The sequence below is a fragment of the Propithecus coquereli genome, unplaced genomic scaffold (genome assembly GCF_000956105.1).
Source record: "Propithecus coquereli isolate 6110/MARCELLA unplaced genomic scaffold, Pcoq_1.0 Scaffold312, whole genome shotgun sequence".
Taxonomy (NCBI): Eukaryota; Metazoa; Chordata; class Mammalia; order Primates; family Indriidae; genus Propithecus; species Propithecus coquereli.
Window position 1 is genome coordinate 494,146 of NW_012148753.1, and position 10,955 is coordinate 505,100.

The window sequence follows — 10,955 nt, forward strand, 5'->3', positions numbered from 1 at the left end:
TCATGTAATCTAACACATCTATTTTATAATTAGCTAAACTGATACCCAGAAAGATTTTAAGTCTTGCTAAGTGGCTTCTATTTAGTTAATGAAATGGGCAAAACTAGAACCATTTCTCCTGACTCCTTTTTTCTTTTCTTTTCTTTTTTTTAAATTTCAATAGATTTAAGGGGCACAAGTGTTTTCTTGTTACATGGATGAATTGTATAGTGGTGAAGTCAGGACTTTTAGTGTACCCATCACCTAAATAGTGTACATGGAAAAAGAGGAAGTCAAACTATCTCTGTTTATTGATGACATGATTTTCTACCTAGAAAACGCTAAAGACTCCTCCAAAAGACTGCTAGAATTGATAAATGAATGCAGTAAAGTCTCAGGTTACAAAATTAATGGATAAAAGTCAATAATAGCGTTTCTATACACTAATAACAGCCAAAATTCAGCTTCTTTATTATCGAATCGAGAACTCAATGCCATTTACAACAGCTACAAAAAAAAAAAAAAATTAAAATACCTAGGAATATACTTAACCAAGGAGGTAAAAGATTTCTACAAGGAGAACTACTACAAAATACTGACTCCTTTTTTAACGTGTTTTCCACTCCATAGGGCAGTCTCTGCTTACTGAGTCCTAGCATTCATTTCATGCAAGAGGTCTTCTGATGTCAGGAGATTCTATCCACCATGTTAAGATGTCCTAAATGCTACTGACAGTTTTGAAGATTATGGTGGTAGTTATGACAACCTCGATTAATGTTCTCAGTGGAGCTTGTTTGAGTGAAAGAACAGCCACTAAAGCTAACTGTCTTAGAAATCTATTTAAATGCTAAGAAGTGACAAGATAACAGTGGTGGTTTATACACAAACTTTAGCATCTTATGACACTATGAAAGTGTCAACTTAATGCTATATATTTATAAAATGAAAACTCAGGTTATATATAATTAGGAGTATTCATTTTATTTGGTTTTCTTCTTAGCTGGGTATCTTATGAAAGTATCTTATTCCCTGACAATAGTTTATACTCCTGCACTAAAAGTGGTAATTAAACAGGGTTTGATGATTAAAAAATACTTACAGGACCCCAAATGAAAATGCTTACAAATCTAAAGTTCACTTCAGGTAAAAAATATAATACAGCAATATTATTGAAGTAAGAATATGCATGAAGTAAGGATATGCCTCATGGCAAGGGTCCAGGTCTAAGCTTCAATTATTTTCCTTCTGTAATGGTATACTAGATGCACTTTCTTTCTTGGATCAGGAACCACTGATATATGTAGAGAGCATCTCAGAACCAGGGATCCAAAATAGAGTCTCATCTGGGGTTATCTTATAAGCTAGGGTATTCTTATTGATTATATAAAAATATTCTTGCTGTATAACTAACTCAATTGGCATAACCTTGTGAGGGTCTCCCTGAGACCAGGTGTAACTCATCAATCTCTCTGTTGTCAATAAACGATGTTGAGAAGCTGGATTAACCTCCCTGAAACTCCTTGGATCATGGTTATAATCAACACAATTAATCTCATTTTTATATTTCTTATTTTAATAAAATAGATCAGGCTTATTCCCGTCTTACTGGAATTAACCCTCACAGCATCATCCACTCCCCATGTCTGTGGTCGAGCCCTGGTTATGACAAAACCACCTCTCTAGTTTGACAGCAATTACTTGCCATACACCATTATGTAATTAGATTCTGTGAACAACTAAAATCACAAGCATATTCTGAGCAGTAGTAATAACCACTGAGGAGTTATATGTATTTAAACAGACAAAAGAAATGGTCCAATAATACCAGCACAAACTTTCTCATAATTTTGTACTAATCTTAATTTCTTTTGCCTCCTCGATCTACGTATTGCTGTGCTTTAGGGTACATCTGCTGAATGATTAAGAACTGTAATCAATTTATCATTGATCAGGTCTAAATATTCTTTCATAGGGCTAACGTCCTGAAAGAGTGTTAATTCCATCCCCCAATATATGTGATCTTCAACATTAGTGTTCTAAATTTTATTAGGTTCTACAATATTAACTTTATATATGATCTATTTGTTATAATGCATAAAAGCATCATGCCATACTCTGAATAAATGGTTGTGAAACAAATCAAATATCGTTTCAATATAATTATTTTGTTCCTTCCAGCAAAATTTGCCTCTTACTATATATCATGTATTATTTCTGATAATAGATGAAAGTCCATGTGTTATGAGCTAAATTGTGCCCTGACCCAAATTTCATATGTTGAAGCCCTAGTACTTCAGAATATGACTGCATTTGTCAGTGTCTTGATATAATTCTAGTTGATCTGGCATTTTTGACCTCCCTTTTGGAATAAGATCATGCCTTATTTGATCCAGACAGGTCTTCTCTAATTAAGAGCAAACTGCTCCAGGCAATTACTCCTATTCCTGTTTCTAATTCTTTAAAACTTTTTTTTTTTATTTTTTGAACAGACCAATTCCGTTTGATCCATCAAAAGTGATGTTGCTATTAGGTACTAACCACTTTAGAATAACAAGGAAATAAATTTGGAACTCAAAATGTTGAATTCACTAGGATAAAGTCACAGGAAGAGTAGTCACTGTTGACACTTACCATTATCATCCATATCGAACCTCTGGCTTCTCATTTTCAGAAATGCAGGCCCATCAAGTTATATCTGATTATTTTCCTTTATCAATACTTCCATGTTTTTCCCTCCATGTACTTATGGGTTTCCACACACAATAGTAAGGCAAATTGCTAGTTTCTCACATAATATTATGATTGATGGGAACTTCTACTGTCATTAAACCTTAATGATCACATTTGATTGGCCACACAATATTCTTCCAGATTGTGAATGAACACACAATGTTCTCCAGATTCAACTGGGTACATATTTCCATAGTTGCTTCAAAAGACAGGTCCTTGATAATAGTTATATTTTGTGAAATGAGAACCAAAAGGCAAAGCCACATTTGTATTATTCAATATAGCCATAGACAGAGTTAGGCTATAGATCACTTCCAGAAATATGTTCATCAGATTGGCCATTGCCCAGCTCATTTCTTGGTTCCTTAAAAGAAGAGGAAGTTTGGAAAAGCAAAGTACCTTACCCTAAGGCACATTTGAATCTAAGTTAAGAAACCGTATTATTCTCTTGTTCTAAGCCTCTATCTGTCTTATATGTTAGATTCCCTTTTGTAAGACCCATTTATTTACTCTCTTTCCTTTAGCAACAATCATAACTTTCTTCTATTTATTATTATTTTTAATCCAAGTTTTTATTCTTGAAGTAGGTCCCTGTGGTTTAGCCTCTGGGCTATTTGAGATTGGTAATATCAAGATGTGTTCTGCTAGGGCTTCCACTTTGATTCATTTTCAATTGTAGGAAGTCAGAATAGATAAGTACAAAGGAAAGAAATAGTTCCTCCCAACTTGGTGAGGTGTGGGTAAGAGATAAACCACTTCATAAATCCCTTCAGAATTCCTGAAGTTACGTTCAACTTAACAGACATTGAATTTTGTTTTGAAATAGTACTAGCCCTTGGGATCCTTAGTATTAGCTTCAGTCCAAGGACTATTGGGTTCAGCCTTGAAAAAGAAAACTGTGGTGAAGTAGTAAATATTTGTATGTCAGTTGCTGTATCATCCTCCAGCCCTTCTTTCCTAATGTCACCACAAAAGCATAATTTATCTAACAAAGATTTATCTTTAGTTTACAATTTAAGTTGTAAACAGAATGCTATAAATTTGTAGACCAGCTCTTCAATCCTTTGCCAATCCCCATATTTTTAAGAAGGGATTTTATTTGTCCATTCCAATTTTCTATTAACCATTACTTTGATGGGCACTGAATAATATGATAAGTCCATTAAACATGACATTTTCACAAATTAGTGCATAATGTGGGCAATGAAATGAATACCTTGATCTGATGAAATATAACTAGGAAGGGTAAACTATTTACAATATTTTTGTCCTACTTTTTTGATAGTATTAGCAGCATTGACCTCAGTCACTGGTTATAAAAGCCAAATTCAGAATATATCATTAAGTCCTGTCAATATCCATTTATATTCCCCAGAGAAGTGGGTAAAAAGCCAATGCAATCTACTTGCCAGATGTGGGATGGACCTCTCTCAGCAATAATTCCCAGGGTGAACTGCAAATGCTGTCTTTCCTATTAGCATACAGGGCAATTTTTATGAACAGTTTGTGCATTAGCAGGGGTCAGTGATATGTTTGTTTGGCTCATCTCTTCATGGCTCAATTTCCCTCATGTACACTCATTTCATGGAACTGGGTTGCCATGTCAAGAGATAGAACTTCTTGAGTCAATCACCTTCAGATTTGGGTGTAGGGTTTCTTTGGTGAGCATCAACCTGCCCTATTCAATTTGCCCTCAAATTTTCTGTAGGGATTTCCAGGTAACAATATCGTAAATGGGAATCCCTTTTATTGTACAGTTAACTATGGATCATTTGCCAGACTAAGATGCAATTCCACTGGCAATATGCCATAAGTTAGTACTATATATACCTAAACAGTTTTATTAGTGAGTAAATGTGTATATGTGTATGTGCAGTTCTTTTATCACTGCTGGCAACAGAACCTGTAACTTTCTCCATTAGTAATTCCTTCCATGCGGAATTATTATTTGCTGAATACAGAGCAGTGATGGCTTTCCATGCTCGGCCATGGCCCTTGGTTCTGGAACTGCCTTCTGTGAATAAGGCCAGTTGCCTGACATCTTTGGTCAACTGGTCCAAAGAAGGGGCCCATTGAGCAGCAGCAGCAAGCAAATCTAAAGCATGATTGCAAATGTTGTTGTTCTGCCTGGTGACATATTAAGAAAAAGTCATCAGTCAGATCAACTACAGAATGCTAGTTACTTTTAAATTGTGTCAGTTGAATAGTCTGTAACATACCAAGGACTGCTGAGGTATTGAGCATATTGTTTTTCAATCCTCCTAGTCCAGTGTCACTTCTTCATGATCCATCGCCGTGTTTCACTGGTGTTGCTGGGTTATTTGTACAGCAAGTTTTTAGGCACTAATATACTTGAATCTCACACTTTATGAATTAGTCCAGTAATTTGTTGCCTTCCAGGTATCCTGTATTGCTTCAAATTTACAATTTGTGTTGGCTTAGTTAACTCTAAAGTCATTCATGTTGCATATGTGAGTAGAAAGAAAATCTCCAAGTTATTTTTTCATTACCAAATTATACCCATACCATTATATCTGTACCATGCCATCATTATATCTGATTATTTATTGGTGTAAAAAAGATACCACAACAGTATACTTTTTTAAATCATAATTTCAACTTTTAGTCAAATGTCATTTTTTGCCCCTTACACAATAATAGACCTAAAAACATTTTTCTTTGTCCACAGGCATTTCACCCAAACTTTGTAAAAGACCTTTGTAAAAGGATCCTAACAGGTATTGGGTCAAGCAACTCTGTCTTTCATGTCAATCTTCTTCCTCCATAACCATAATAATACTAAACTAGGTATTTTTACATTTAATACTAGAGGTTCAGTTGACCCATTCTCACTGAAGTTCTTCTGAGTGCAGATACATCAATCATATCCACTTTGGGATTTTTATATTCTAGAAAGTTCATAGACAGGAAGTTGTGGGTCCCCTTCAGCTTCTATAAAATTCTGTCAAGGTTTTGCTGAACCCTGAATCAATTTCCTCTTTTTTCATGCCATTTTAATTAGCTATTCTCAGACTTATACACCGCCTGAATATTTCCCCCCATTTTTATTTTGATTTTCTTCCTTTTGTAAAGTCCTAACATTTTTATTATCTTCAAGTTTTATATGAATGAAAATATTCGCCAAGGGCCTCTCCTGACCCTTCCTCCTCTGTATGTGTCAGCTCCTGTAGGGTGATGATCAGATTCTCAAAAACCTGGGCCCTGTTATTCTCATTGTCACAGGTTTCTTTTGAGTGGCCCTCCTCACCACAATATGAACAGCGGATTGTGTGTTTTCACTTCCTGGCTCTACGAACATCCCCAGGACCATCATTCTTTTGCCCAGAACCACACTGGTAGAAGGAGCCTGAGCCATGGAATTCTTGGGGGAATCGATGAACAGCACTTGATCCGGAGATCTGGCCCTGTCTCTGAAGGAAGGGGCACCCAAGGATGAAAGTGGAGGGTCCTGAGACTCCACCAGGATCACATCCTCATCTGAGTCATCCAGGCTGTCATCTCTCTCTATCATGTTGCAGTCAGCACTGCCAATCACTGTGGGTGCGGAGCCCTGAAGTGTCACACGGCTGGCTGCCCTGTCCACCATTGACTCAGATCTTTTGGGCCGCTTCCATTTAATAAAGGTGTCATCCCAATCCTCTTCCTCCCTTATCATCCTGATTAACTCCAGGAAATTGGGAAGGCACTCCTGCTCATTTGCATACATCCTGAGAAGATCCTTAAGCCTGAAGCACAGGTCCCTATTCAGCTCAGCCCCTAAAAGGAGCTGTTGCAGGCGAGTGTGGTTTGCACCCTTCTCAGCGAGCATGCCTACCTGGATAGCATTCTGGAGCTGCACCTCTAAACGGATCACATAAAGGGAGGCTCTCAGTTCCGAGACTACCTCTTTATATACTCCTGAAGCTCCCACAACAAAGTCACATAGGGTACTTGTGCCCGTGGGTCTTTTTTTAATACAATATCAGTTATTACCTAGGTGAGGGGAGTCTCATTAGGGAACTTGTTTTTGTAGTCATACAGGCATTCCAATACATCTTGCACCCATAGCAAATCTATGGTTTCAACAGGAGGTGTTCATCTAGATAACAAGGTAAGGGCTAGATAATTTGCCTTTTTTGGATATATTTGATGGACTCATCCCTTAACCCATTCTAGTAAACTAGGGACATCTCTGTGAAGCATCACCACAAAGGAGCGCCACTTGGGTGTCCACATGAGCCCAAATATTCTCCCCCACTCAGAAGTGTTCAAAGACGGAGAAAAAGCCCTTTCATCTAAAATTCGCAGGAATCATTTTAATAAGGATTCATCAGAGAACTGTTTGTAATCTACAAAGTTGCTTGATTCCTTCAGTATATTACTCCTTTCGTGAATTTTTATCCTTCTATGATCACCTTGCTCCCACTTTACCATTTTAGTTGTAATTGGTCTTATAGGTGTAATCAACTTATCAAATGTTATAGTTGCCCAAGTTCCTTTGGTTGTAGCTCCTCTTGCCTGAGGATAAAGCTCCACTGAAAGATTTGGTTAGTGCTGAAGGCAGTAACTATGCCACAAATTTGTTAGGCAATCTGCTATCAGTTTGAGGTTCCTCTTAGTCCATTTTGATAGCTTCTGATGTGCAGGTCCTACTATTTCCAGATTCCAGTGGAAAGTTTTATTATCAGTAACTCATTCCAAACCTTTATTAGGCAACTACACAGCATCAGTAGTTCATTGTAACCCCTTTATGGAATCTCCTTTTTATTTCTAAATAGTGATTTAGTGATACTTTTGTTTAATAGTGAGTCAGTGATCTTTTAATAAATCCCACTTTTGACACCAACTATACTAACTAGATAGTATTCAATAGCTAAAGAAGACTTGCAAGACCCAGCATGACAATACTTACAAATTTATAGTTTAATACAGGAAAAGTATATAATACAGGGATGGCACTAAAGTAAGAGTATACATTATAACCAATGGCTGCCTCACTGCAATAAATCTAGAAAGGTCAAACTCCAATCTACATGTGCAAACTCCAGCTGACTTCCATTTGTAGAGGCCATACTAGATAAACTTTCTTTCTTAGATCAGGTACCACTGACATGTATACAGAAAACCTCAGAATAAGAGAGCCCAAATGGAGCCTCAACCAGGGTTGCTCATACCTTGCTGGCCCCATTGGCATATTCTTGCTATGCAATCAGACCCAATGACAGAGTCCTCAAGAGGTCTCACTGAGATCAGTTGTAAATCATCAATCTCACTGTTACCATACACAATACTGACAAGCTGATATAAATTGTCCCAAACTCCTCAGACCCATGATTATGAAGTGACACTTACAATAAGTATAATTTATGCTTCGATTAGGAGTCAGTGCCTGGTAAATTATTATTTCATTAAAACGTATCAGGCTAATTGCAGTCTTGCTAGAGTTAACCCTCACAGTCCAACTTTTATATTAATATCCTTTTCTAAAATCACGATCTAATGATCATTAACGGTAATGTATTATATTACCCTTAAAACTTTTCTGGGATAATATTAATAGTTATAGCAACAGGCTCAATTGCCAAAAAGCTGCATTTAATGATAATTTTGGTATTGGTGTATATATGTATACACATACATATATATGTGTAAAATTATTTTTAAATGCTCTCTTAACCCTATGATGCTTATTTCTAATTGTGTGTTCATCATTTCATCTATTATGGATGAAGATATGAACAGTCTTTGCAGTAGTACTTCGTCATCAGTAGAGTATAAACCATCCTGCTTTAAACTTGTTGGATGCTCTACTGTTGGGAGCTCTATTTTCTGTCTTTCTGGGATATGTGGCCACTTAGCATTTGCTGTCTATCCTTAACTTCTTTCCCTGAAACATTTATGAAAAAACCCTGATAGCACATACAAAACACTTACCAAATTTGTTAAGATGCTATCTACTCCCTTGGATGTCTTTCATTCTAATGCTTGCTTTTTTTTCCCCACAAGCAATACAGTCACTTCTATCCTTTTATCTTCTGTTTTCAACCAATATCCAGACCATGACAGCCATTTCATTGTTTAGTGTTAGGTTACAAAGGCACATTTCAAAAACATTTGAACATTTTGAATATCGAACAAATCAGACAGTTCTCATCACGTTTCACTTTTGATATTTTAATAGTCAATTTTAGTTTCCTATTCTGTGGAATCCTTTCTGTTCTAATCTTTATTATGTACCAATCCCTGGACTAGCAACTGTGGTGACTGACTCATTCGCCAGGCTTCTATTATGTGACTGCCCTATGTCTGTCTGCCACATTCAAACTACAGTAAATAGTTATCCACCATTTCCAAAGCTACATTTTGGTATCATAAAAGGGTAAAAAGAGACTATGCTGGGCAGCAAGAACCATAGTTACCATGGCTCCCTATATATAGTGAGATTATAGGAAAGAGAATATAGGAATGGGAAATGAGACATGTTCACAGCAGGAAGCTGCTCATATAAGTAAGTATCAGGTTTTTTGTTTGCTTGTTTTTAATCCCCTAAGTACTAGGCTGAAACAGTAATTTTCTAGGTTTGACTTAATCTTCCTCTGAATTCATTTCTGAAGGAATAATGTCTTTTAAGCTTATTACCCAAGAAATCAAAATTCATATTTTTTTTTGTTAAACTAAAAGAATGACACAGGTCACGCCCAGAATATGGATATCACCACCTGCTTAGCCATCTCTAATTCCCTACTAAGTAAAGGAAACAGAGTTGAAGCTTAATAGAAAAAGATTCTGGGGTGGGAATGGGGCTGTGGGGTGGTGCAAGGAGGAAAATGGAATGCCTTATTTAATTATCTAAAATGCATTTTCATTTTCTTTTACTAACTTTTCTCGTGATTCACTGAAAGTTCTGAAATGAATTTAAATATGATAAACGTATTAGAATATAGTCTATAATGAATTTTATTGTTTAAGAAGGTGATTACTTGAATACAGGCATCAGGATTTATAACAAAGAATAAGCCAGAATAGAAACATAAGGTTTAAAGCAAGGCTAACAATCTATTGATAGCTTGTATACAAGGATATATTTGTATATATACAGAAGTATTTTATAGTACCTCTGCTAATATTTTTTTTGGTTTGTTTTCAATTTTTTTAATGTGGTAAAATACACATTTCGAAAATTTACCATCTTAACTATTTTTAAAGTTATGGATCAGAAGTACAATACTTTGATAATGTTGTGCAACCATTGCTGCCATACATCTCCATTAATTCTTTCTGTCATTCCATTATGGTTGGGTAAGATATATACCACATTTTCTTCATTCAGTCATCAGTTGATGGATGCTTAGGTTGATTCCATATATTTGTAATTGTGAATTGTGCTGCGATAAACATATGAGCGCATGTCTCTTTTTGATATAATGACTTCTCTTCTTTGGGTAGATATGCAGTAGTGGGATTGATGAATCAAACGGTAGGTCTACATTTAATTCTTTGAAGAATCTCTATACTGTTTTCCATAGAGGTTGTACTAATTTACATTACCATCCACAATGTACAAGTGTTCCCTTTTTAATTCATCCAGGTTAACATCTATTTTTTTTTGCTTTTTAATAATGGCTATTCTGATGGGGTAAGGTGGCATCTCAATGTAGTTTTAATTTGCATTTACCTGATGATTAATGATGTTGAGCATTTTTTTCATGTTTGTTGGTCATTTGTATATCTTCTTTTGAAAAATATCTGTTCATTTATTTTGCCCACTTTTTAATGAGGTTTTTTTTTTTTCTTGCTGATTTGAGTTCCTTGTAGATTCTGGATGTTAATCCTTTGTTGGATATATAGGTTGAAAATATTTTCTCCCATTCTGTAGGTTGTCTATATACTCTGTTGATTATTTCTTTTGGTGTGCAGAAACTTTTTAGTTTAATTAAGTCCCATTTATTTATTTTTGTTTTTGTTGTATTTGTTTTTGGAGTCTTAGTTATAAATCCTTTGCCTAGGCCAATGTCCAGAAGAGTTTTTCCTAGGTTTCCTTCTAGAATTTTTATGGTTTCAGGTCTTACTGTTGATTATTTCTTTTGGTGTGCAGAAACTTTTTAGTTTAATTAAGTCCCATTTATTTATTTTTGTTTTTGTTGTATTTGTTTTTGGAATCTTAGTTATAAATCCTTTGCCTAGGCCAATGTCTATAAGAGTTTCTCATGAGTTTTCTTCTAGAATTTTTAGGGTTTCAGGTCTTA

The 10,955-nt window shown here is 35.6% G+C and overlaps 1 pseudogene; it reads right to left on the reverse strand.

Annotated features, from left to right (window-relative positions):
* Nucleotides 1-5,822: 5,822 nt before the first annotated feature.
* LOC105814994 overlaps nt 5,823-10,955 on the reverse strand; it is a 43,677-nt pseudogene continuing 38,544 nt past the window's right edge.